The following is a 25,899-nucleotide window of genomic DNA, read 5'->3' as shown; positions in this document are numbered from 1 at the left end:
ACATATTTTGAAGAACACAAATGTATTGTACAGGGATTCTGAAAGAACTTGACTATAAAACAAAGCAACACAAATGAAGTATTTCGTTTAAAAGAATCTACACCCATCCTTTTCTTCTCCACTTTTGTAGCAATACAAGATGAGTCCCTCCACCTACATCCATGTTCTTTTGGTTTCCTCACCCTATTTTGACTTTCTCCTCCCTCTCCTACTCGCTCAGATGCTTTTCACAGCTATCTAAACACACTCAAGTATCTTTCCTCTAAAAAAATTTCACTCCATAGTTCTCACATTTGCATCCACCTACCGCTCCTTCCCTGCCTCTATCCTTCCCTTCACAGCTAAATGTTCATAAGGAGCTTTCTCATGTTGCTCTTCTGATTTTTTTACTCCCCATTCACCATTTAGCTTGGTGCAATCTGGCTTTTGCCCCTATTACTCAATTGAAAAAGGTCTTGCCAAAGTCATGTTAACAACCTTTGTTGCAAAATCCAAAGGACATTTTAGAACCTTTCCTAAGTCAAATGCTCAGTAGCTTTTGTCACTGCTGACTGCTTCCCTTGGTTTTCTCCACATCACACTCCTTGATTGCCTGGTGCCTTAGTTTGGGTCTTCTGAGAAGCACAGGAGGCAGGGCTGCTGTTGCATAATGGGGAGGATACTGAGCTGGTTAGGTGTGCCAACTGCACTCCTTGCAGCTTAACAGCAAATGCATTTTTTTTTTGAGACAGGGTCTCACTCTGTTGCCCAGGCTGTAGTGCAATGGCACAATCTCGGCTCACTGAAAGCTCCGCCTCCCGGGTTCACGCCATTCTCCTGCCTCAGCCTCCCGAGTAGCTGGGACTACAGGCACCCGCCACCACACCCGCCTAATTTTTTTGTATTTTTAGTAGAGACGGGGTTTCACCATGTTAGCCAGGATGGTCTCAATCTCCTGACCTTGTGATCTGCCCACCTCGGCCTCCCAAAGTGCTGGGATTACAGGCGTGAGCAAGTACATTCTTAAATGAAGCCCTCACTTCCACAACAGCCACAGCCCACCCCTTGCAAGATATAGATCTGCTTCTCCACATACCTTTGGGGAACAGATTATCCAGGATTCCAGTGGGCCTGTCTTCCTGAGGAGAAACTTGAAAGAGGTAACTTAGGGAGTAGTCGGACCCCTGTTGCTGTAGTTGGTCTGTCTGGGATCACAGTTGGTACTTATCATCTCTCTCCCACTGTTCATTTTAAATTCCCCCTCAGCTTTCACCTCTGCTGGTCTTGATGACTTATCTGCTGATATGATCAAAGCTTTTATTTTTGAGGGCCTGAACCCATAGTAACCACACTTTTCTTAGGCTGGGGTTATTGCACTTGTTTGTCTATAGTCACAATTGAGCAAGTATGTCCAACTGGATCATCTGAGTTCCAAATATATTTCTCCCTGTCCTCATTGTGTAATAGCAGCCCTGCTTCTTGATCCTGATCAGGGTCAGTTACTCCTAACAAGATACTGACTTCTCCTTTAGCCTGCTGGTCTCTGTATACAAGAAGCCCTGAGTGCAGTCATAGCCTGAGTTCTCCACAGAGCCTAGTATTATAGGAAGAGGAAACACAGACTCTTTCAGCGAATCATCGAATGTGATAAGTGGACTCTCTTCTGCTTCTGCCCAATGGTTCCCAGACCCATATATTCTTCCTAATTGGGATAACATCCATATAGAGGTTTGTGACTCAGTGTCTAGCCTACGTGATGATACCCCACCATAGCAGATGCCATGATGTAGGCAATTGCCTACAAATTGGCATTCCAGTTGTGCCTTTGGTAGGCTCTTGCGTTGCTCTATAGAGCTACCTGCCTCTGGATTATGTGGTATGTGATAAAACCAGAGGATCCCATGGTCACAGGCTCACTCGTCTCCTCCTCTGTGAAGTGTGTCTCTCATGGTCGGATGCTGTGTTATATGGAATTCTATGTCTGTGGATCACTTTCAAATCCTCCAGCTAGTAGAGCTGCCTGGGACTTTGTAGGTAAGAAAGGCAAACAGTTATCGAGAATAAATGTTTACTACCATGACAATAATTCACAGGCCCTTCCAGGAAGAAATGGCTCAAGGTGTCATAAAGTGGCCACGTGATCCCTGTTGTACTGCTCAGGTTTGATCCCTGGTACACCACTTTCCACTAGACAAATTGCTGCTGAGTCTGCCTGACATTCTGACTTAATGTGTTCTGCAGAGCTCAGCTCACAAGGGGCAGTTTAGAATGCATAGTTACTGGCTTCCAGGGTCAAATATTCAGTCTCAAATAGGGCTCAGTAGCACCCCAAGAGATGTTTTTCTGCACTGCAGATGGTGTGGACTCACTCTAGAACTCCAGAGTACTGTATTTTGATTCTTCCATGAAGGCTTGCCATAAACTCCACACCACACTACCTCTTTTTTCACTTTTCACTCTTCCAACACAATAGAGTCTATGAGATCATATGGCCCAAGAGGCAGGGCTGCTTGTACCACAGCCTGGTGCTGCAAAGTCCTGCTCAGGCCCTATTCCAAGTTGACAGACTTCCATGTTAACTGAAACATGGGCGAAGCAATCTTTCTACACTATTTGATTCAATGAATAAATCACAGCTTATTTGTCCATTTTCTTAGATATAAACAAAAGTATAACAACTCTTAACTGTAAGTTCTGAGTTTAGTCTTCAGCTCTTTCTAATATCCCCTTGGACCAGATATAGGCCTTCTCATACAGTGTTCACTTGTTTGTCAGTTGCTGTCAACTTTATCTCAGCATTAGCTGTCTGTAGTAGCTTCAAACTTCACAAAAATCCAGCTAATTCCTTCATCCTTGTATTCATTGCTTTCCTTCATCTTCCTTGCCTCCTCCTCAACAACATCCCTCCAACACACACAGACACACACACACACACATACACATGCACTTTTCTAAAGCATGAACATTGCACAGGCCAGGAAAGTTCTCTCACAGAACTTTCTTCCACGCCATCATTGATTAAAGTTTTTAGTAATTGGGCTGCCACCTTGTGCCAGAGACTATCTGTGCCCCCTGTGCCACCCAGAACAGGATCCTCATTACCAGCTTTCAGGAAGTGATCTGCTCCCAAAACCCCATTTTACCTCCTGCTTTCTCAGACCAATTCCAGTACCAACTGTGTCAGTTCAGTTATTCTGGGAAGCAGAGGCTCAGACAGAGTTAGGAGGGCAAGTGGTTCATTGAAAGATAACATCTGTGAAAGATAAAGGGGGAGAGCCCCAGACTGTGCTACAGATCTGACAAAGTCTTGGCCAAACCAATGCGGAGCTCTAGAGCAAAGACTGCCTGTTAGAGGAACCCACATCGGGCATAGAGGCCAGTCTCTAGAGCCGCTGCCATGCTCAGCCCTGGGCTATGGGCTTCCCAGGAAGAGTAGAGCCTTGGTTAAAACACTGTGACAGTTCCTGCAGGTGCTGCAGATGGAGGCTGGCAGCTAACTGCCTCCTGACAGTTACACAGAAAGCTGTTTCCTGGAGGGAGATCTGAGTGGTGAATGTCTGTGGCTGCCATACCCATTTTCTTTTTCATCTTCTCTGTTTGCACATCTTCCTTTCTGTACCAGCTTCTCTTTCTTCCTCTACCTATCATTTAAATGATGCTGGATGGTTTTGAGGTTCTTATCTCATGCCACACTTCTCCAGCCTCACCTACTCCCATTCATACATCTAATGAGATTCTAATGAATTTGAATTTCAGATCTCTAAGCCAGGTCTCTTTTCTGAGCACTAAACTTATTTCATCCAATTGCTCACTAAAATATCATTCGGTGTCCTTATATTTAACATTTCCAAAGGTGATGTTATTATCTTCTTGGCCAAAACTATCTGTATACCCATCTCAGTGAATGGATCCATCAGTTACCCAGATGCTCAAAGCAGCATAGTCATCTGCAACAACATGGATTAACCTGGAGGACATCATGTTAAGTGAAATTGGCCAGACACAGAAAGACAAATGCTGCATGATCTCATGCATATGTGGAGTCTAACAACATTGATCTCATAGAAGCATCATGCATATGTGGAGTCTAACATCATGCATATGTGGAGTCTAACGACATTGATCTCATAGAAGCAGAGAGTAGAATAGTGGTTACCAAAGGCTGTGCAGAGGGTAAGGAGAGGAAGAAATGAGGAGAGGTTGGTCAACGGGTACAAAGTTACAGTTAGGTAGGAGGAATAAATTCTGATGTTCTATTGCACAGTAGGGTGACTATGTTAACAATAATGTATTGTATATTTCCAAATAGCTAGAAGAGATGATGTTGAATGTTCTCACCACAAAGAAATGATAAATGTTTGAGGTGATGGATTTGTGAATTACTCTGATTTGATCATTACACAATGTATACATGTATAAAAACAGCATATCATGTTCCAAAAATATGTGCTAATTAAAAATAAGAGAAAACTAAAAACATAAAATCAGTATTTAAAGACAAAGAAAAACAGACACATAGGATTATTCTTGATACTTTCTTCTCACTCATCCCTGATATCAAATCCATTATTAATTATTTCTAGTCTAAATATATCTTGAATCTCTCTCCATTTCATTTGTTTTCATCTGAGTTCTCACCACTAACATTTTTTTCCACCTGAATGGAAATGGAGTTTCTTTTGTTCTTGCTAAACATAGCAGTCAGGGTGATCAGCCTGTGCTGCGGATGGGGTCTCGGTCCCTTGAGTAAACTACGCTATTGGCTTCCATTGCTCTTCAGAAAATTTCAGACTCTTCACATGGTTTATGAAGGCCCCGTGATCTGGCCCTGCTTGCTCCTCTTTGCAGGCAGATCTTTTACTAGTTTCCCTCCACTTCAGTCACTTCTATTATTTCAGCCACTTTGAACTATTTTTATATTCTAGAATTTTATTTCAGCCACTTCGAACTATTTTTACACCCTAGAATGTGTCATTCACTCTGCTGCTCTTATTGCTTGCACAAGCTATTCCTTTTTATGGGAATATTCTTTATTTCCACTCTCGTTTTTTTCTATAATTAACCCTTTTCCATCTTTAATGCATATGAAAGCACAAAAATAGCAATACAGATAACTATGTGCTATCATCAAAATTAACCAGAAGTTAACAATTGGCTTTAACTTAGCTTTCCCTTTTATTTTTTAAATAAATAAAATGTTACAGCAACAGCCAAAGCTCTGCCACTACCCACCTTTTCCTTCTCTCCCCACACAGGGATTAAGATACAATTTTATTGTTTTTGTACCCTCTCTTGCTGTTAAGAAATCTGCCACCAGCTCAGTTATCTTTCTCTTGATGCTTTCATCTTTGACTTTTATTTGCTTTTAAGGTCTCTTGGTCTTTAATATTTAACAGTTTTCCTGTAATATGTGTAGATATTGATGAATTTTTATTTACCCTGCTTTGAATTCATTGTTCTAGTTTGAATGAGAAGTTCTTAGCCATTATCCCTTTAATATTGTCTGTCCTCATTTCCTCTATTCTTTTCTCATGTGAGTCCTATTAGATGTAAGTTGGATCATCCATCTTTCATTCTTGCCTTTTAACTTCTTTTTTATGTTTTCTAATATGATATCTCTCTGTGCTACATTTTATCTAGTTTCTTAACTTTACATACATTTCCAGGCCACTATTCTTCAGCTGACTACTCTTCTGTCTAATCCATTTCTGTTATATTTCAGTTGTCAGTTCTGTTTCATATATCTGTTCATTTTTGTGGTTTTGATCATGTCTTTTATGTCTTGAATTACTTTAAAAAAACTTAATTTGTAATCACTTTGAAATCATTCTATTCTCTGTAATTCTTCGGGGTGTCAGTTTGAAAATTGTGAGATCTTAATGGCTTTTTCATGGTGAATTGTTACCTTTTTATTTTATAATTTAGGATTATAAACTCATTTATCATTGAGAAAATGGCTCAAGGGGAGTTCCACATTTGTTTCCAATAGCAACATCAGGGATTTCACTGCTCAGGGATATATTTTATTATACTATCTCAGCTTGGGAGGTGTCTCAGCCATCCAGTAGTTTAAATGCCAACCAAAACACACAAGTTTATGGGCAAGTGCATGGTTCCAGATTCTCAAGAAGGCTTTTTTAAAAATAGAATATTGAGTTTGATGCAGTGGCGTCGGGGGAGGGACTCTTCTTTGCCATTCAGATCGGGGAGGGGGAAAGCAGTGGAAATCCAAGTGAGGAGCAGCCAGAGGACAACAGAGGAGAGGATGGGAGGCTGACGACCTGGGCCCTGGGCCTGTGAAGGCTGGGACTCTTCTCTAGCTAGAGGACTCTTCTTCTGTGGGAAGGATAGCATCTTCTGAGGACCCCTGCTATGGTGAGCAGGCTGACATAGGTGGTGATGAGGTCTGTTCCTTTCTAGGTTCCTGTAGAGATCTGTAGGTAGCTGTTCACTAGGAAGTTAACTAAGAAAGAGAACAAAAACTATTCATTTGGATCCAAGGCCCATCACCGCTGGTGGCTGTGGTGGCTTTGGATTGTCGGAACACCATCAGCTTCAGCAGGTCTGCACTAGGGAACAATCATTCTTCCCTAGCCCAAGCGTGCCTCTGCCCTCTGTATCGACAGAGGCTGCATGTTTGGCAAGAGAACATAGTGACTGCTGAACTGAAAGTTGACTCTAACTCTCACTACCAAGTTTTTCCCTGACCCAGTGAAAGAGTATTAAGACATCAACCTAGCACACATTGAGAACCAAGGCCAAGATGGACAGGGCCAAGTAACTGGGCTTCGACCATGACTGGGACTAAGAATAAGACAAGAGCCCAGGCCAAAACGGAAAAGAGGCTGCTATACAAGCTAAAGCTGGAGAAGAGAGGGAGGCTACAGGTGTGGTTAGGCCTGTAGCCAATACCTGGGCCAAAGCAAAAGACAAGACAGGGTCTCCGACAGATGCAGTGGCAGAGATGAAGGCAGTGTCTAAGAACAAGGTCGGTGCCGAGATGAAGGAAGGAGCCCCTGTCAGAGCCTAAGGCTCTGGGCAAAGCCACTGGAGATTTCAGTCCCAAGGCTGGGAATGAGTCCACCAGCTCCACATGTAAAAATGGGGCTGGTATTGACACCTGGGTCTGGGCTGAGGAAGAGGCCACTATCAATTCCTGGTTTGGAAATGGAGAAGAGGCTGGTAATCATTCCGGTGCTAAGAATGACAAACCTGAAATTGGTGCCCAGGTCTGTGCTGAGGAGTTGGAGCCTGTGGCTGGGGCCAGTTGCAAACCTAGGTCTGGGGCTGAGGAAGAGGAGGAAGAGAATGTCATTGGGAACTGGTTTTGGGAAGGAGATGATGCTAGTTTTGACCCTAATCCTAAATCTGTGAGTAGGATAGTTAGATCTCAGCCTGTGGATGAAATTAATGAAAAAAAAAAAAAATAGGCCCAAGGACTGGTCTGAGGTAACTATCTGGCCCAAAGCCCCTGCTGTAACTCCAGCAGTGTTCAGATTAGATCCCAGGCACCTGAGGCAAGCCCTCCTTCATATACTGTTTTGGCCTCAGCTGAAGAAAATGCCTATTCTTTGCCTGTGGCAACAGCCTGCCCTTCTAGGAACACTCACTCATGCTCACAGCCCATCCCTGAGTGTCCTTTTGGTTCCAACCCTTGCATCCAGACCACAGATGAGATTAGACACCAAATCAGGATTAGGGAGGTAAATGGGATTAAGCCATTTGCTTGCCCTTGCAAAATGGAACGCTATGTGGACTCTGAGGAATTTGAACAACTTGTTAGCTTACTTAAGTCAACTACTGATCCTCTTGTTCATAAAAGAGCACAGATTGCAATGGGTATCCATAACGTTCACCCATTTGCCCAAGAGTTTATTAATGAAACATCTTTGAGGTTTTCTGACAGTTAAGAAACTAAAACAAGATCATACTGTAAATATGTATGTAACTTGCTTCCCCCCAGTTGTGTATTGTAAACATCTTTGCATGTCAATAAATATGCCTCTACAACAACAACAACAACGACAAAATAGAATATATACAAGGGATATACAAACTTTGGTCAGTAGGAAGATTTTTGCTGACTCACATTTTCATTAAGTGTATAGCACTTTGACATTCCTAATTTTGTAGCAATATCTTAATTCCAACTCTGCCTGTCACATGTGCTGACATCTCTTCTTACCTAGTGTCTGCATTAAAATCCAAACACCCAGGATCCTGCGGCTGGCGATTCCTTCCCCATGATCATCTTTCTACCTCTTGAGCACTCACAGAGCTTGTTACTGTTTTCAGTTCTTTCATAATATCTGGGGAGTTCTTGGAGTTCTAGAGAGTTCAGCTATTCATTTGAAATAATTGTTATGTTTTATCTAACATTTATCAGTGGTCATAGTGGGAAGGTTTGGGGATTATGCAGACTTCATCTTTCAGTTCCTAGATTATTCATTGTCCAGGTATTTATTGTCTTGGGGACTATATTGGGTATTGAAGAGAGTTGGTAAAAAATATAGATAGAGAGAGAGAGAGAGAGAGAAATAGAACCTACACTGTTAACTTTACGATAAAATTAGACATTAGTTTCTCCAGGCTTTCTCTAACTTTTCTCAAATCTCAAAAATAGCTATTATACGTAGCTATTCCATTTTTTATTTCATCATGCTTTCATGTTCTACCCCGACGCTCTTCCGATCTATCCGAGTTTCGCTCTTGTTGCCCAGGCTGGAGTATAATGGCACAGTCTTGGCTCACTGTAACCTCTCCCTCCTGGGTTCAGGCGATTCTCCTGCCTCAGCCTTCCAAGTAGCTGGGATTACAGGCGCCCACCACCACTCCCTGCTAATTTTTGCATTTTTAGTAGAGATGGGGTTTCAGCGTGTTGGCCAGCCTGGTCTCAAACACTTGACCTCAGGTGATCCGCCCACCTTGGCCTCCCAAAGGGCTGGGATTGCAGGCGTGAGCCACCACTCCCGGCCCCATTCTATCATTCTATCACACTATTTTAATTATATGTTAATTTGTCTGTATCATCTTCAAGATTGTAAGTTATGAGAAAATGGTAAAGCATGTCCTTCTGATTAGTTATTCCACAGTGTCTTGCACAAAGTCCACCACATTGCAGAAACAAGATTATTATTGCTGAACACAGTTGCTTCAGAAAGTACTTGAGAATTGTCAGTATCCTTTAAGAAAATTCAATTATCAGCCTGTTTTTCCCAACACTCATGCACTATCCACCTTTCCTTTTTCTCAAGTTTGTTCTCCTCTGTATGTAAATTATCTCAAGCCTCCTGTATCCTTAAAAACAAGGGAAAAAAGGAAACAGTAATACCTTCCCTAGTTTCCTGGATCTAAGGATTGTATTCTATAACTCCTTCTGTCAAATATTACACAGTTTACCATTCCTGCATTTATAAGCTCTTTTAAAAGCCAGCCAAAGCAATCCTGGTGCTTCCCAGATGCCAGTTCCATAGGAATATTGGTCCCCCATGAGGCAATTTGCTAAAGCACTCTGGCTCTTTCCTGATGTCTGCACTTATGACTCATGGCTGATTTGATTACTTCCCGGTGACTCCCTGAATCCTTTGCTTGTTTCTATACTTCAACCCTATTTCGATTTTCTTACATTAATTATGTTTTAAGCATTAATTATGTTTTAGGCTTGATTCAAGTCTTATGCTGCATCCCACACTTTTTAAAAAATTAAAAAACAAAACCTTTTTATTGCATCCCATGCTTTTAATTGACAGCTCAATTCACTCCTGGGATTTCTCCATCGGGTCACGCAGCTCTGAAAGCTCTCTATTGCCCCCTTCTGGTAGCTGGCAGACTAGTTCCTCAATTAGCTTACATCGTCAATGCTAACCTTGTTGCTTGATGTTGCTATGCCTCAGATACTAGTATCTTCCTTTCTTTCTTATATTCTTCACTGCCGCTGTTTCTTCATCATCTATTTGTTCCTCATTCCTTTCATACTGACTTCTGCTGCCTCCAGCCTTCTACCAAAACTTGCCATCCCATTGATACAAGGCCCTCTCAAGTCTTCTGGATGATCTCTGTATAAGAAAATATTGCCCATCCCTTTCCTACTTAGCCACAACACTTTATTCTAAGAACTTGAAGTTCTATTAGAAATTATCTACTCTAGGAGTCTTCAAATTTGACAACAGATTAAAATTGCCAGGACAACTTAAAAATACTGTTTCCTGGGCCCCCTTCCCGAAAATTCTCACCTTTTAGGTCTGAGGTAGAGGTCTCTTTTGACCTATTGTGAGCATTAAAATCCAAACTCCCATTTGAACTTTAATTTAAATGTATTTATTCAGTTAGGTAAATCATGCATTGGGTAAAAATTTAAACAATACTTAAATCCACCCTTCCTGTATAAGTGTTCTTACAAGCTATAGAGCAATACCTGAGACTGGGTAATTGATAAAGAAAAGAGGCTTATTTGGCACAGAGTTATGCAACCTGTACAGGAAGCATGATGCTGGCATCTACTTGGCTTCTGGGGAAGCCTCAGGAAACTTACAATTATGGCAGAAGGTGAAGGGGAAGTAGGCGTGGAGGAAGGGGGTGGGGAAGTGCCACACACTTTTAAATGACCAGATCTCATGAGAGCTCACTCACTATCATGAGAACAGCACAACAGGGGATATCTACCCACCATGATCTAATCACCTCCCACCCGGCCCCACCTCCAACACTGAGGATTACAATTGGACCTGAGATTTGGACAGGGACACAGATCCAAACCATATCACTTCCCCTTAGTTTCCTTACATTTCCTCTCCTAAGGCAATCCTTGTTAACAGTTTCTTAAGGATCCGTGTAGGCACAAATTCCATATTCTAAATACATGTCTCAACTGATTTGGATACATTTGGTCCGCTAAGCTTGAGGAGCCTCTGATTTAATTCACCCCTCTCATCTTCCTTGAAATTCTTTCATCCTTCGACATCCTTTGTGCTGATTGTCGAACATCTCTGATAGTTTGAATCTGTCTTCTTGGTCCACACCTCCTACTTTTTCTGACTGTTTAATGTGGGCATTCCCCCAAACTACTCCCCTTGATCTTCTTTTCTGTCTATATTTTCTTTCTTGACACATCTCTCCAGACCTATGAGTCACTCACAGAATATACTCAGATCACTTGCGCCAACATCTCAAGCTAGCCACACACCAGTATTTTTTCTACCAGTTAGACATTTCTGTCTAGTTGTCTGGGAGCACCTCAAATTCAGCATCCAAAATGAACTCACCTTTCTGTTAACAAAACTACTTATGCTTCTCTTTTTCCCTTTGTCCTTACTTCTGTTATCATTGACTCCTCCTCTGCCTCTTTTATGTTAATTGCACCTTGAAATGCCCCACACTTCCCTTCCCTCCACTTCAGTTTCATTTGTTACAGTATTTTTTACACTAGCTTCACTTGTGGTTACCACTTCCCTGCCCACTGCTTATAAGCCCCTTGAGGATTCTTGAGGGCAGCAACTATATTTTCTTTATTTCTATGTTCTCGGCACCTCACTCACTCTCTCATAGTAGGTGTTCCATAGATATGTTGGGTCAATGAATATCTGTTAAAGCTCAAATTTTTAACATGGCAGTCGACATCTTCCATTTCTGATTTACCAACCTCTTTAATTTAGATAACTTAATTTACGCCTTGCCACAACCAAACTGGACAATTCACAGCTCTCCTGAATGCACGTTGCAATCTTCCTTTTACACTTCTTTGTTTATGCTTTTCTTTCTGCTTGAAATGCTCATCTGCTCCCTGCCTATCAAAATCCTACAAATCCTTCAAGTCTCAGATCAAATGCCTTATTCTTCCCAAAGGCTTCCCAAATCCTTAAGTCCTGGGTTCCCATAGCATGTGGATTGCACTTTAGTCTCGCTTCTGTTCGACTAAATTTATAAAATCATTGGATTTTAGTTGTGGAAGACACTTTAGAGGTTACCTAAGACAACCCTGTATTTTACAGCTAAGGGAACTGAGACCCAGAAAGAGTAAATGTCTTGCTCAAGATTAAATATCAGCCAGTGGCCAATGGAGCCAGACCTAGAACCCAACTCTCCTGAATTGTTTTCCAGAGCTATGCCGCCTATGCAATTGTTTTAGCTTCTCTTCCAGACAATTAGTGCCAAAAGTCAAGGATTAAATTTTACTCAGCTTTAATTCCCTTATAATGTCCAATGTAGCGCCTTTCATATAGTAGGTTCACAAAAGCTATACTGGATTGAAATGAACATTTAATGTACTGGTTAATAGATATTTTTAGCCAGAGTTCCCTGGAAAACAGTGTGAGGCAGAGATTACTTGCTGATGTGAGAGTAAGGAGAAAGAAAAGGCAGGAAGGGCTAAGGGGCAATGCAGTGACTACTGCTTTCCAGCGAACCTGGAAACCCAGCAGAGAATGTGGCAAGTGGTCTGTACATCCAAGCAAGGTATCTGTGGACAGGCTATATGGACCCATGCCTTGGGGCAGTTCATAATAAGCAATTTACTGTCCCCATATCTTCTCATATCCTTTTTCCCACCCATCAAAGTTACTCCCCTGCACTTCCAGTTCTGTCATCTGGCCCCTTTGATGGCTCTTTGGAAAGCCAGATTCCATGCCCTGTGGGAAGGTTCCTCGGTTGAGTCCAGAGTGGAAGAGGATGCAAGTAAGATATGTCCGATAAAAAAAGCTTTGAACCTACACCTGTTACTTAACGCTGTTACTTGAGATTGTTACTATGTTGGCTTTTGAAATCCATTGATGCTGGAAACACAAAACTGGTGGTGGCTTTCTTTAAGAGACAGGCTGAAACAGAAATTTTTTTCTTTTTTTAGACGGAGTTTCGCTCTTGTTGTCCAGGCCGGAGCGCAATGGCACAGTCTCAACCTCCGCCTGCTGCCTTAGCCTTCCCAGTGGCTGGGATTACAGGCACCCACCACCACTCCTGGCTAATTTTTGTATTGTTAGTAGAGATGGGGTTTCACCATGTTGGCCAAGCTGGTGTCGAACTCCTGACCTCAGGTGATCCACCCACCTCGGCCTCCCAAAGTGCTGAGGTTACAGGCATGAGCCACTGTGCCTGGCCAAAACAGATAATTTTTAAATGTTTTGTGCAAGTTAACAGTGACATTCATGAAGAGAATGATTAAAGTACAGCTTGAATAAGTTCTGATTTTTCTCTCTTAAGAATAATGTGCAAATCTATATATGACTTTTAAAAATCATCAGATATCAATGTTTTCTCATATGATGTTATGATTCTACATTAAAAGAACTATAAACTCTTCTAATTAAATTACTCAAGATAGGGCAAAATAATCCATGACTCACACCCTAAATGCAAGTTGTTCACCAGTGCACATGACAAAAAACACCTAAGTGGGGGGAAGAATTCTTTCTTTCAGACAAGTGGTTTTACCTACTTAAAAAAAGCCTTGAAAACTTGGACACCCTTCAAGAGCCTCTGAATATTTTTCTTCAGCAGAAATTCCAGCCCAGATGTTGTATAACTCAGGTTTGTTTTAAAAGAGGAAATAAAGAAACAAATTTTTGTAAAGAAAGGGCAAAATTGGAAAGCAATTAATGGTGACATGTCCAAGAATTTTGCTTCATTTTATTATGAACGCAACCATTCTTTCCAAATTTTATCGTCAGATATTGGAGAAGAGAGAGGAAAAAAGTCTGGGAATTGGAGATAAAATTCAACATAAAGGAGACATTTTACATCCCAGTCAAGAGGAAAGGAAGAGTGATGGCTAAGCTGACTGCCAAAAGACATTGTAAAGTTACCAGATAATAACAAGGGATAATAGAAGGGCCTAGGGAAGTTCTGTTCATAGACTTCAAACTTGGAAAGGTGTCCTGCAGACCAAGACCTGCTGACCTAGCAGTGGCAAAGTTGCCTTAAGTGAATTCACACCGACAAGCCTGGAGGGATTACGTCTCTTGATGCTAAAGTGATTCAGTCATACATATCTGAGGGCACTAGGTGAAATTTCTGGAGAATCTTGGAAAATAAGTGTGGGACCAGAAAGATAGGACCACTTTGTTCTGGTTTACTTTAAAAGGATAAAAGGTGCTTTTCATTTGCTGGATCACTTAAATGCTCTAAGCCTCTGGTTCTCCTATAAACTGGGGACTATTTACTAGCCCCATTTATCTACCAGAATTGTTTTGATAATTTTAAAAAAAGATATGCAAGCTAATCATAAATTCTAAATCAATATAAAAATGGGCTGGGCGTGGTGGCTCACACCTGTAATCCCAGCACTTTGGGAGGCCGAGGCAGGCAGATCACGAGGTCAAGAGATCAAAACTATCTTGGCCAACATGGTGAAACCCTGTCTCTACTAAAAATACAAAAATTAGCTGGGCGTGGTGGCACATGCCCAGTGGGAGGGAGGCTGAGTCAGGAGAATCCCTTGAACCCAGGAGGCAGAGGTTGCAGTGAGCCGAGATCATGCCACTGCACTCCAGCCTGGTGACAGAGAGACTCTATATCAAAAAAAAAGATATTGAGTGACTATTTAAGTCTCTTTCTTCTTTGCATTTTCATTGCACTTTACACATACTACTGTTGTAGATCTTACTGTGTTGCATGGTGGAGAGGTTTATGTCCAGTTTCCCAACTGGAATGTGAGATACTCAAGAGGACAGACGTCAACTTATTTTTCATATGACCCCCCCAAACCCAAAACAAGGATTAGCATTTAATGAGTGCTTAACAAATACTTGCTGAATGCAGCAAGATTAAAAAATAATCTCAGCAGACTGTGCTGCAAAACAGAATTGCAAGATGATACCTAACTAAGATAAATATAAACCCTACATTTGACTCTAAATAATAAATTGCACAATTATTGGATTGTAAAGTCCTAGTCCAGAGGTCATGGTAAAAACATCTGGGAGCTGCAGTTAACTATAAAAAGAGACAAGAGACAGATGCAGTTTCTAAAAATATTAATATTAACTTATTAATACTAGCATAGAATCATGGGAAATGATGGGAACCAAGAGAAATGATAGTCTCACTGCGTTGCTTGTGGGTCAAATCACATTTTAAGAGGAATTGATAAACTAGAGTAAATTCAGGTGACTCCATCTAATAGGATAGACAGTACCCCATGCTATACCAAAACGAGTTGAAAGAGCTCAAGTAGGGCTCTGGGGAAGAGAAAAATAAAACATAGATTTGAGCTGTCTTCAGTTATTTAAAGGAGATCCAGTGTTGTCCCAGTAGGCAAAACTTAGACCAAAAAAAATTGTACTCCCAAATTTGATTATCACATATCAGATTTGGATTCAGTAAGAAGAACTGTTCTAAAGATCACAGCTGTTCAACAATGGAATGGACTCCTCTGGACGGTAGAGAGATTGTGTCACACAATACCTGGGGCTTAGACATTTCTTGTAATCCTGTCTGTACTTAGCATAGCTCTGGATACACAATCCATAGTCATTAAATATTTTTCACAGATTGATGCTAGGGAAAATAATAATATTTAACTATGAGTATATGCCTACTCTGCCCAGTAATGTTTAGTATTGAACTAGAGATCTAGATGAGTGATCTCCAGATTTAATTCATTGTATACTCCTATCAGTAAAGTTTTTGAAAAGGTACTCCTAATATATACATTTATTTATAAATTCTATACTATACTACTCTACTAATCGTCACATCGAATACACGTTTATAAAACACAAATAATATAAAGGCAAAAATATGAGATAAAGAAAAATAAATGTTAACGTGTTTTCTTTCTGCACACCAATGGATCATCATGGCCATCCCACTTTGCAGAGCACTGGTCTATAATTAAGGGATTTAATATCTGTCTCAAATACCTGGATATTTTAGGCCCTTCTGAGTCTGAATGATCTACATATCTATCTTAATTTTTTCACTTCTCTTTTCCCATGTAGACAAAAACAGGATTAAAAAAAAGTTAAGTGATGTTCTACCATTTCTATACAGTTGATCCTTGAGCAACTCAAGTTTGAACTTCACAGGTCCACTTACATGGGGATTTTTTTTTCAATAAAAGTAACACTGAGTATGCTGCCTCTTCTGCATTGCCTTGCACATCCTCCATCTCTTCCATCTCTGATACAGTGAGACAGCAAGACCAACCCCTCCTCTTCTTTTTCCTCCTTAGCCTACTCAACATGAAGATGACAAGGATGGGGACCTTTATGATGAGTCGCTTCCACTTAATGAATAGTAAATATAGTTTCTCTTCCTTATGATTTTCTTAATAACGTTTTTTTTCTAGCTTACTTTATTGTAAAAGTACAGTTTGCAATACATATGCAAAAAAAGTCTTCACTGACTGTTTGTTATCAGTAAGGTCTCTAGTCAGCAGTAGGCTATTAGTAATCATTTTGAAAAGCCACTTATAGATTCAGTGCTATTCCCATTAAACTACCTTTGACATTCTTCACAGAATTAGTAAAAAAATCTATTTAAAAATTTATATGAAACCATAGAAGAGACCAAATAGCCAAGGCAATCCTAAGCAAAAAGAATAAAGCTGGAAGCATCACGCTACCCAACTTCAAACTATACTACAGGGCTAGAGTAACCAAAACAGCCTGATACTGGTAAAAGAACCAACACATAGACCAATGGAACAGAATAAAGAACCTAGAAGACCACACACATACAACTATTTGATCTTTGACAAACCAAGCAAAAGCAAGCAATGAGGAAAGGATTCCCTGTCCAATAAATGGTGCTGAGATATCTGGCTAGCCATATGCGGAAATTGAAACTGAACCCTCTCCTTACACCATATACAAAAATTAACTCAAGATGGATTAAAGACTTAAATGTAAAACCCAAAACTATAAAAATCTTGGAAGACAACCCAGCCAGTACCACTCAGGACATAGGCACAGGCAAAGATTTCATGACAAAGATGCCAAAAGCAATTGCAACAAAAGCAAAAATTGACAAATAGAATCTAATTAAACTAAAGTGCTTCAATTTACTTTGTTGAGAGTATAAAAAAAAACACTATCAACAGAGTAAACAGGCAACCTACAGAATGGGAGAAAAAATTCACAAACTATGCATCTGACAAAGGTCTAATATCCAGCATCTCTAACGGACTTAAATTTACAAAGAAAAAATAAATAACTCCATTAAAAGGTGGGCAAAGGATGTGAAGATATACATGTGGCCAAAAATCATATGAAAAAAAGCACAACGTCACTGATTATTGGAGAAATGCAAATCAAAACCACAATGAGGTACCATCTCATGCCAATCAGAATGGCTATTAAAAGTTAAAAGAAATGATTTTACCCTGTTAGAAGTGTAAATTAATTCAGCCATTGTGGAAGACAATGTGGTGATTCCTCAAAGACCTAAAGACAGAAATACCATTCAACCCAGCAATCCCATTACCGGATATATACTCATGGGAATATAAATCATTCTATTATAAAGACAATGCATGCATATGTTTATTTCAGCACTATTCAGAATAGCAGAGACATGGAGTCAACCTAAATGTCCATCAATGATAGACTGGATTAGGAAAATGTGGTACATATACACTATGGAATACTATGCAGCCATAAAAAAGAATGAAATCATGTTCTTTGCAGGGACATGGATGGAGCTGGAGGTCATTATCCTCAGCAAACCAACACAGGAACAGAAAACCAAATCCCACATATCCTCACTTATAAGTGGGAGTTAAATGATGAGAACACATGGATGCATAGAGGGGAACAGTATACACTGGGGCCTTTCAGAGGATGGAGGATGGGAGGAGGGAGAGGATTAGGAAAAACAACTAATGGGTACTAGGCTTAATACCTGGGTAATGAAATAATCTGTACAACAAACTCCCATGACACAAGTTTACCTGTGCAGCAAACCTGCACTTGTATCCCTGAACTTTAAATAAAAGTTAAAAAAAAAAAAAAAGAAGAAAGGGTAGCAAACACACCTTCTTGCTACGAAAGAAAAAAATAAAACAGTAGGCTATTCGTAGTTAATTTTGGGGGGAGTCAAAAGTTATGTGCAAATTTTTGATTATGCGATTGTCGACACTCCTAAACCCCTGCATTGTCAAGGGTGAACTGTATGTGTTTTTGTAAGTCTTTTTACGAAAATATTTTTAAATGTCAGTTTTTTGTTGACCCTGCATGATTGTGATAGAATTTTTCTACCTTGTGTTTCCAAAAGAGATGTTGTTCCCTTATAATACATTTTACAAAATCACAACTGCAGAGTGTTTTGTTGAAGTGAGCATCTTAAATGAATGCATGAGCAGTAACCGGGTCAATCATTCTTACTCCTGTCAAGCTTTCAATTACATTCCAGAGTCCCAACACAAACCTAGCAGCTTGTTGGAATATCTAGATGCCCTTTGCTTCTAGATTCTCCCTCTTTCCTCAGAGATTTGGATTACCTTTAAATGAGCATTATCTGATATGATGCCACAGTTTCCATGATTAGTATTCGTTTTTTTAAAACTTTCCTCTATGATCTAGTAAGTGACGATGACTGGTTTATTGCAAAATTTTCTGAATCACTTTGCTCTGTCATATTAAGCTTTCAGCTAACCAGCAGAGGGAGCACAAAGAGACACACTGGTTTCATCTCAGTGTACAGGGAGTCTAGTTAGTAAGTGGACGAAGAACTCCCGCACATTCAGATCTGGTCCTCAATGGCAAGAAGCACTGTTCGAGCAATCAGGAAAATCTGGGCTTTAAGCAGTGGCACCACTACGAATTTATTCTCTTGCCTAAGATTACTTGGAATTCCTATAGTAGTGGGGGAGGGGGGACTCTCTTTTGTACTAGTTCCTCCTTAAATTTTAAAGAAATTGAGCCCGTGGACTGAGGTGGGTGCAGATGGTGGGATGCAGAGGAAACAAAAATTTCTTCTCATCTAGCTTCCACTCCAAATCTGTTTCTCCCAGAGAAAATACAAGACTTAGCAGTGGTGTATGAAGTCTCTTGCTGCTCTATTCTCTAGGAAACCTAATACGAAATCATTAAGCTACTGAATGTCAGTTTCTTCATCCGTAAAGAAGACAATTATTGCTGTTATTACTGTTACTACTACTACTACCACCACCACCATTACCACCATTACTACCCATTTAGTGACTTCTGTTTTCTCTACTTAATCTCCCTTATTCAGCATATCAGCCCTAAGAGGTAGATTTTATTGCTCCCATTTTACAGATGAGGAACTGGAGGCTTAAAGAGGTTGAAGAACTCAACCAATGTCAAGCAACTAGAAAGGAAACTTGAACAAAATGTCTCTGATTCCAAAGCTCCATGCTTTTCATCTGTGTTGGTAATAAAAAGAATAATACCATATCACAGTTATATTATACATTACAAAGCAGTTTAACCTTTATCATCCCCACCTCAGGATAATTCTGTGAGCTAAACACGGACCAATAGTAACATTCACCCCTCCTTATCTCTCTTTACCTCTTTAGCTCCCATTTTTTAAAAAAAGTAATTAAGGAAACTAAAGCTTACAACATGTAAGGGATTTTTCTAAGGTCACATAGATGAAAAATGGATTTGGGATTAAATGGGTTTTATTCCTGTAGCTGCCACATCATGCTGCTTTGCCACATAGAGAGGAAGAGACCCAGCTTTGCCTCCAACTAGCTCTTTTACCCTAAAATGATCATTTAAACCCTGGAGTTCTTGCTATACAAAATAGATGGGAATAACAATACTAATTAATACTTATGTTAACAACCTCATGGTATTCACAAAGATCAAATGAAATATGTAGATAGTTATAAAATAAGCAAATAATATACAGACAAATATAATTCTATTGTAAGATTATCCTGGGTTAGAAACTAGGTTATGTCTGACTTCTGGCAAAATTACAGGACAGGGCAGGTTAGTGTTTAATCTGCCTACCTCCCAATCCCCAGGTAGCTGTTGCCTGAAAAGGCATCAGAAGATACTTAAGAGACAGGAGATTGTTCATATTTACTTGATTTTTTGGATGAGGCTGTTGTCTGGACTGTCCCATGAGGTGATATTTACCTACTTGGGAAGCTCATTCTCCCATTTGGGACTTGGAAGCATTCTCATTGTACAACAGTGAGAGCTGTTATTACATCATTATGAACCATCCCAGTGCCCATCTGATATAGTTAATAACAAGGATTAATGAAGTAATTTAAAAGGAAGAAATAGAATCCTTGCCCTGATCCAAGACAAAGGGACAAAAAAAATTTCTTTCTGAAATTTGAGGGAAAAAAATATTGGTTGCTTCTATTCTTTGAAGACACTGCCTGAAAAAAGTCACAGTGTGTGTTGTTATGTGGGAAATAAGAAGAGTATTGGGGCAGGCAATCATTCATATGCTAGATTTCTTTGTTCAAATCAATATTGTTTGAGTGCTAACACTGTGCTAGGTGCTGGAAATGCAATGCTGAACAGAACAGATAAGTTGCCCACACTTTCATGGAATTTGTATTTTAGAGAGACAGCCAACAATGATCAAATAATTACACGTTTGGTGGGTGTTACAAAGGAGAAAAACAGACTTCCATTATGACCTCTTACGTAATCACAATGCAATATCTTGAAGTTATTACTTATAAAAATCAAGCAGAAGCTACTGCTGCATACTAGAGAACTTTAAATGATTTCCAACATCGAGAAACTTGAATTTCTTAAGTAGTAGTTATTATAAAAAGAAATTGGAATGGCTAATCTTGGCTGTCTCTCTAAAGCCAATATAAAGAAAATGAGTGATACACAACATTATCTTGACCTCACTGACAACTAGATAGCCTAAGAAACAGTGCGTGCAATCGAGTAGAAGGAAGAATCAAAGGACATATTTTATAAGAATAATGAGTTCTGCTTTCTTTTCCCCTTCGGGGCTATAATATTTTTTGTCTCTTTTGTAATCATACCCTCTTGGAAAGCCACTGGCTTGGACTGATTTATGCCTGCTACAGATTTTTCCTTCCAAAAGTACATCTCCATGACTAAGGAAATGGGCTGTCTCAGGTTGGCTGGTTCCATCAAGAACACTTAAAACTTGATTGCACAATTGTAAAACCAACTGGGGTCTTAGCACCAACTTGCATTTTCTCATTGGCATCCAATTTTGAGGATATCATATTGCTTGGAGAAGAAAGAGGCCGTAGTTACTGTAATTTTCATGGACTTACAGAGTTTTAGAGGCTTGGATATCGTGTACTTTAACCTCGCACCCCGTGTAAGAATCTCCTATACCTGATTCATGATATTCATCTTTTCAATACATAGGGTAAAAAGAGCTCACTTCTCATTTTTGAAGAATTCTGTTATTCTTTTTTATATTGGAGAAAATCTACCACCATTAGTCTTAGATATGTTCACCAGAGCCCTCATGGACCAAATCAGAAGTAATCATTTGTACTTAAAGACTTTCTTCCTCTTCACCACTAACAAGTCTTTTCTCTTCTAGGCTAAACATTCCAGGTGTTTCCTCCATTCTGTATACAACACGATCCTCCAAATTGCTCCTATTTTGGATGATGGAGCTTGAGGAAGTGGAAGATCAAAATGTTAGTGTGTGTTATCTAACATATTTGCTCTTTCTCTCAGTTTTGTAACATTAGCAGGTTTGATCAGTATTTCACCTGTGCTGCAATTCACATTGATAATTAAAGTATACAGGGCTACTTTAATTATAAAGCTAAAAGTGGATTTTTTTCCATTAACATTGCCAGATAGGATGACTTGCCAACTCATTCTCTTTGGGTCTGGAAAATGCCCAGTGAAGTCATATTGACTCTAAAATCAAGCTCTGGATTTGAAGATGCTGCCATGCTGTTGAGTCAAAAGAATATATTATTTTTGATTTCTGTTAGACCAGTAATTTTAGTAACTTTGGCAAAAGGAATATAAAAACAAGCAATCTCCAACTTACAGGGATACACTGCAGAAGTCAGTTGTTTGGAATGTATTTCACATGAGTATTAAATTTTGGGGGAAGACTACCAAATTTTTTTTTTTTTTTTTTGAGACAGAGTCTCGCCCTGTCACCCAGGCTGGAGTGCAGTGGTATGATCTCAGCTCACGGCAACAGCCTCCCAGATTCAAGCGATTCTCCAGCCTCAGACTCCTGAGTAGCTGGGACTACAGGTGCATGCCATCACACCTGGCTAATTTTTTGTATTTTAGTAGAGACAGGGTTTCACCATGTTGCCCAGGCTGGTCTCGAACTCCTGAGCTCAGGCAATCCGCCTGCCTTGGCCTCTCAAAGTGCTGGGATTACAGGCGTGAGCCAACGCACCCGGCCAAAATTTTTAACTCCTAAGACAACTGACATTGTAATACCACCCCAGAAATCAGTTGCAAACCAGAATGTCATTTCAGGTTCTTTAACTGAACATGTACCATAAGCACCACCAGAAATATTTTGACATCTAGCACAATGTTTAACAATGTTTTTCTGGATTCGGATGACCAGGATCACTGCTGGGAACACCAGCAATATTTTCATGCTTTTATTCTCCTACCCAATTGAGTTAAGGATCCCTGGCCCCACATCTGCTGAATAAAGAAAACTGGGATCCTTGTGGCCTGAATCTGGTGGTGGCTGGGAAGGTAAGACGCGGTGATAGATGCTACGGAGCTTCTGGAAGAAGGCCTGCCTGCCACTGGGGTATACTCCTCAGTCTTCATGGGTCCCAGTCGGACTCCCATTCTCTCTTTCCCTCCACGTCAGCCTGATTCATGGCCTCTTCACACTCATTCTCTCGCTCTCTCCTCCTATTCTCTCTTCCTCGGGGCTCATGACAAAATCTTCCAGATTTGTTTCACTTATCCCTTAAGCACCCTCCAATGCTTTAACAGTTTTCTAAGGTTTGTTTTTCCCCTGCTGGGTAGCTAATGAATTAATTAAGAAGGGAATATTGCTAGTTGCAAAAGGGAAGTGGGGTCTATAAAGGATCTCTCCAGTGGCAGCCTCTGTCTCTCAATCTCTCCAATTCTGTCTCACTTACAGCTGGCAGGGAGAGGCAGAATCACCTGCAGGTGCTACTTGTGGGCTGAGTAAAATGCACCAACCTTTCAAGGAAAAGCAAGGACAGGCTATTCTAGGCCTTAAGGGAAAGATGGTGAGGTAGGTCTGACATCTGACCTTTGATGAGAACACAGAACAGGACTTCTCTGTGGGAGTTGGGAGTAAGAAGTTGGGAACTAACTTTTATTTTTTTTTAACTCTTAATTGCATTCATTTTATGCTTAATTTATTCCCATGCCATAAGTTTTTGTTTCCTCAGTTTCTTCTGAGATATCTTTTTTCCTTCTGTACAACAGAAATATCATATGTTGCAGAGATATCAGCACAAAAGAAACTTACTGAATCCTTACGGAAAAGGAACAAATTGTTCCAGGTTGCTCCTCTTCAGGTTTAGGAACAATTTGTTCCTTTTCATTAAGGATCATCTTGATGTGGCAGGGAGAGTGCATGCATGGGTTAATCCGACCATGAGCTCTATAAGGCCAGTAGCAAATCTTAGGTGCTTTATTCACCTGGATATGCTCAATGACCAGAGAACCTACATCTACACCCTTAAGTTCAGCATTTCTCTCAGCATTTATAAACATGTGCAGCAAAAATTCAGCACTCATTTTGGGCCACTAACCCTGTGTTCAGCCCCACTGCTTGGCCTGGGCACCACCAACTCGCCCATTGTAACGTCGGAATGGTACACGCTGTTTCTGTGAAGTGACATCTTTCAGATACTTGGTGGCTTTTCGTATAGGCACTCCCTTGTTGGCCTGGGCAGTTTCACGAGTGTTCTTAAAGGAAACACAACTATTTGAAACTCTTGATTTGCCTGATTTTGAGGGGTTTTCTGGGTCGAGAGAATAGCAAACCATTTTCACAGATCACCTCAGGCCACATAGGGGAAGAGTAGGACTAACTTTCTTGATCTTGCTTTTGCCTGCCTTCTCTTTTCACAAAGGAACAGATGTTCTCAACCCTTCCCAAGGCCAATCTTTCACCATCATTCGTTTCTCTTCCTCCCCTTCTAAGACACACTTGGCTATTGCAGAAACACAGTTCCTTAAACACAAGTCCAAAATTCAAACAGCTCTGAACATGAAATTTTTTGGCAACCTACATTGCAGCAGAATTTGGCCCAAACTGACATGAGGTGATATCATCTTTATTTACTCACATATTTACTACAAAAATATCAATTATCAATGTGATCGTTTCAAAGTACAGCCCCAGATCCTGCTTGAGTATAATCAAACATATGTATATTACCTTTCTAAAATCTGAAAATTTTTGAATTCTGAAATACATCTGGCCCCAAATTTTCTGGGTAAGGGATTATAGCCCTTTATTTCCTGTTTTCCTACACCTTTCTCTTTCTAGCTAAGTGTAAAAGAGCATAGACTTTGGTAACCCGAGCTGAATTCAAATCCTATCTCTAATATCAGTTGTGTGTGATTTTGCTCTGTTTACTTAACCCGTCTGTGCTTCAGTTTCCCCATTTGTAAAATAGGGATAATAGTATTACCTATCTCAGTGTTGTTGTGAAGATTTAATTGAGTTAATCTATGGAGAGTGCTTAGAGTAATCTCTAGCACATAGTAAGCACTATAGGTTTGCTATTATCATCAACCTTAATCCTTCACTCTACCCAAAAATATTACCTAACGTCCCAATTATAAAATCCCTGCTCTTCGCCCTATTCCCTCCATAGTTAACCCTCTATCCATTTTTTTCCACTCATGCCATAAACACAAAAACATTTGTCATTAGTTACCATTGACTACTCTTCAACTGGCTGAAATCTGGTTTGCTATCCTATTTCTCAACTCTATGGTAATTTCTCTCATTAAGGTCCCTAATGCCTCTTAACTGCCAATTTAAAAGACTGCTCTTTAGTTTCTTTTGTGCTGATATTTCTACAACATATAATATTCTGTGACAAATAGACTCAGTTCTCCCTCTACTAGTAGAATTTTCATTCTATTGCTCCAGTGACTCACTCATTAAAGGTTGACCCCCCCACGTATTTCATCCTTTGTCCTTTTTGTACAGTACACATGCTCCTTAGAAAAATCTCATCCGATTTGAAGTGTCAGCTATCACCTAGATAATAATGACTGCCACATTTTATCATTAGCCCTGACCTCTTCCTTGTGCTTCAGACTACATTTCCTGTTTGCCTCCTGTGTCCAGCCCCACCGCTTGACCTGGGCACTACCAACTCCCCCATTGTAATGTCGGAATGATGCACGCTGTTTCTGTGAAGTGATATCTTTCGGATACTTAGTGGCTTTTCGTGTCTGCATACCCTCGATGGCCTGGGCAGTTTCACAAGTGTTCTTAAGGGAAACACAAATATTTGAAACTCTTGATTTGCCTGATTTTGAGGAGTTTTCTGGGTCGAGTGAATAGCAAACCATTTTCACAGATCCATCTCCACTTGGATGACCTGCAGGAATCTCAAATGTAACATATCCCAACAAAATGTATGATCTTCTCCCTGACATCCTGCCCCTAACCCCCATTCCAGCCCCCAAAATAATCTCACAACATGTATATTTTTTCATTTTTAATCTCAGTTTTAATGGCGTTGCACACTTCACCTACTAGCTTAGGCCAGAAATGTTGAATCCTCATTCGTCTTTAACTTCCACATTCAATCAGTCACTAAATCCCGCCAATTTGTTTTTAGTAACATCGCCAGAACCTGCCTACTGATTTACTAAGGGCTTGTACTAACTATCATGTAGACCAGTGGCTTGACCTTTTTGCCCATAACCCATGGTGTAAAATATATCTTACATTGTGCCCTGGGATATAGACATGTTTATGTACATCTGTGCTCTATTTTATTTCATTTCAATTTTCTAAAATTATGGTTATGATACTCTAAATTGATTTTAC

General features: G+C 40.1%; 1 protein-coding gene and 1 pseudogene across 3 annotated transcripts in view; both read left to right on the top strand.

Moving 5' to 3' along the window:
* TSHR (thyroid stimulating hormone receptor) overlaps positions 1-25,899 on the top strand; it is a 175,024-nt gene that overhangs the window by 19,556 nt on the left and 129,569 nt on the right. The gene's annotated exons all lie outside the window — the stretch shown is intronic.
* Positions 6,774-7,889, top strand: LOC116810053 (G protein-coupled receptor associated sorting protein 3-like; annotated as a pseudogene).

The sequence above is a fragment of the Hylobates moloch genome, unplaced genomic scaffold (genome assembly GCF_009828535.3).
Source record: "Hylobates moloch isolate HMO894 unplaced genomic scaffold, HMol_V3 SCAFFOLD_16, whole genome shotgun sequence".
Lineage (NCBI taxonomy): Eukaryota > Metazoa > Chordata > Mammalia > Primates > Hylobatidae > Hylobates > Hylobates moloch.
Note: the sequence above shows the minus strand (reverse complement) of the source record. Positions and strands in the feature narration are given on the sequence as shown.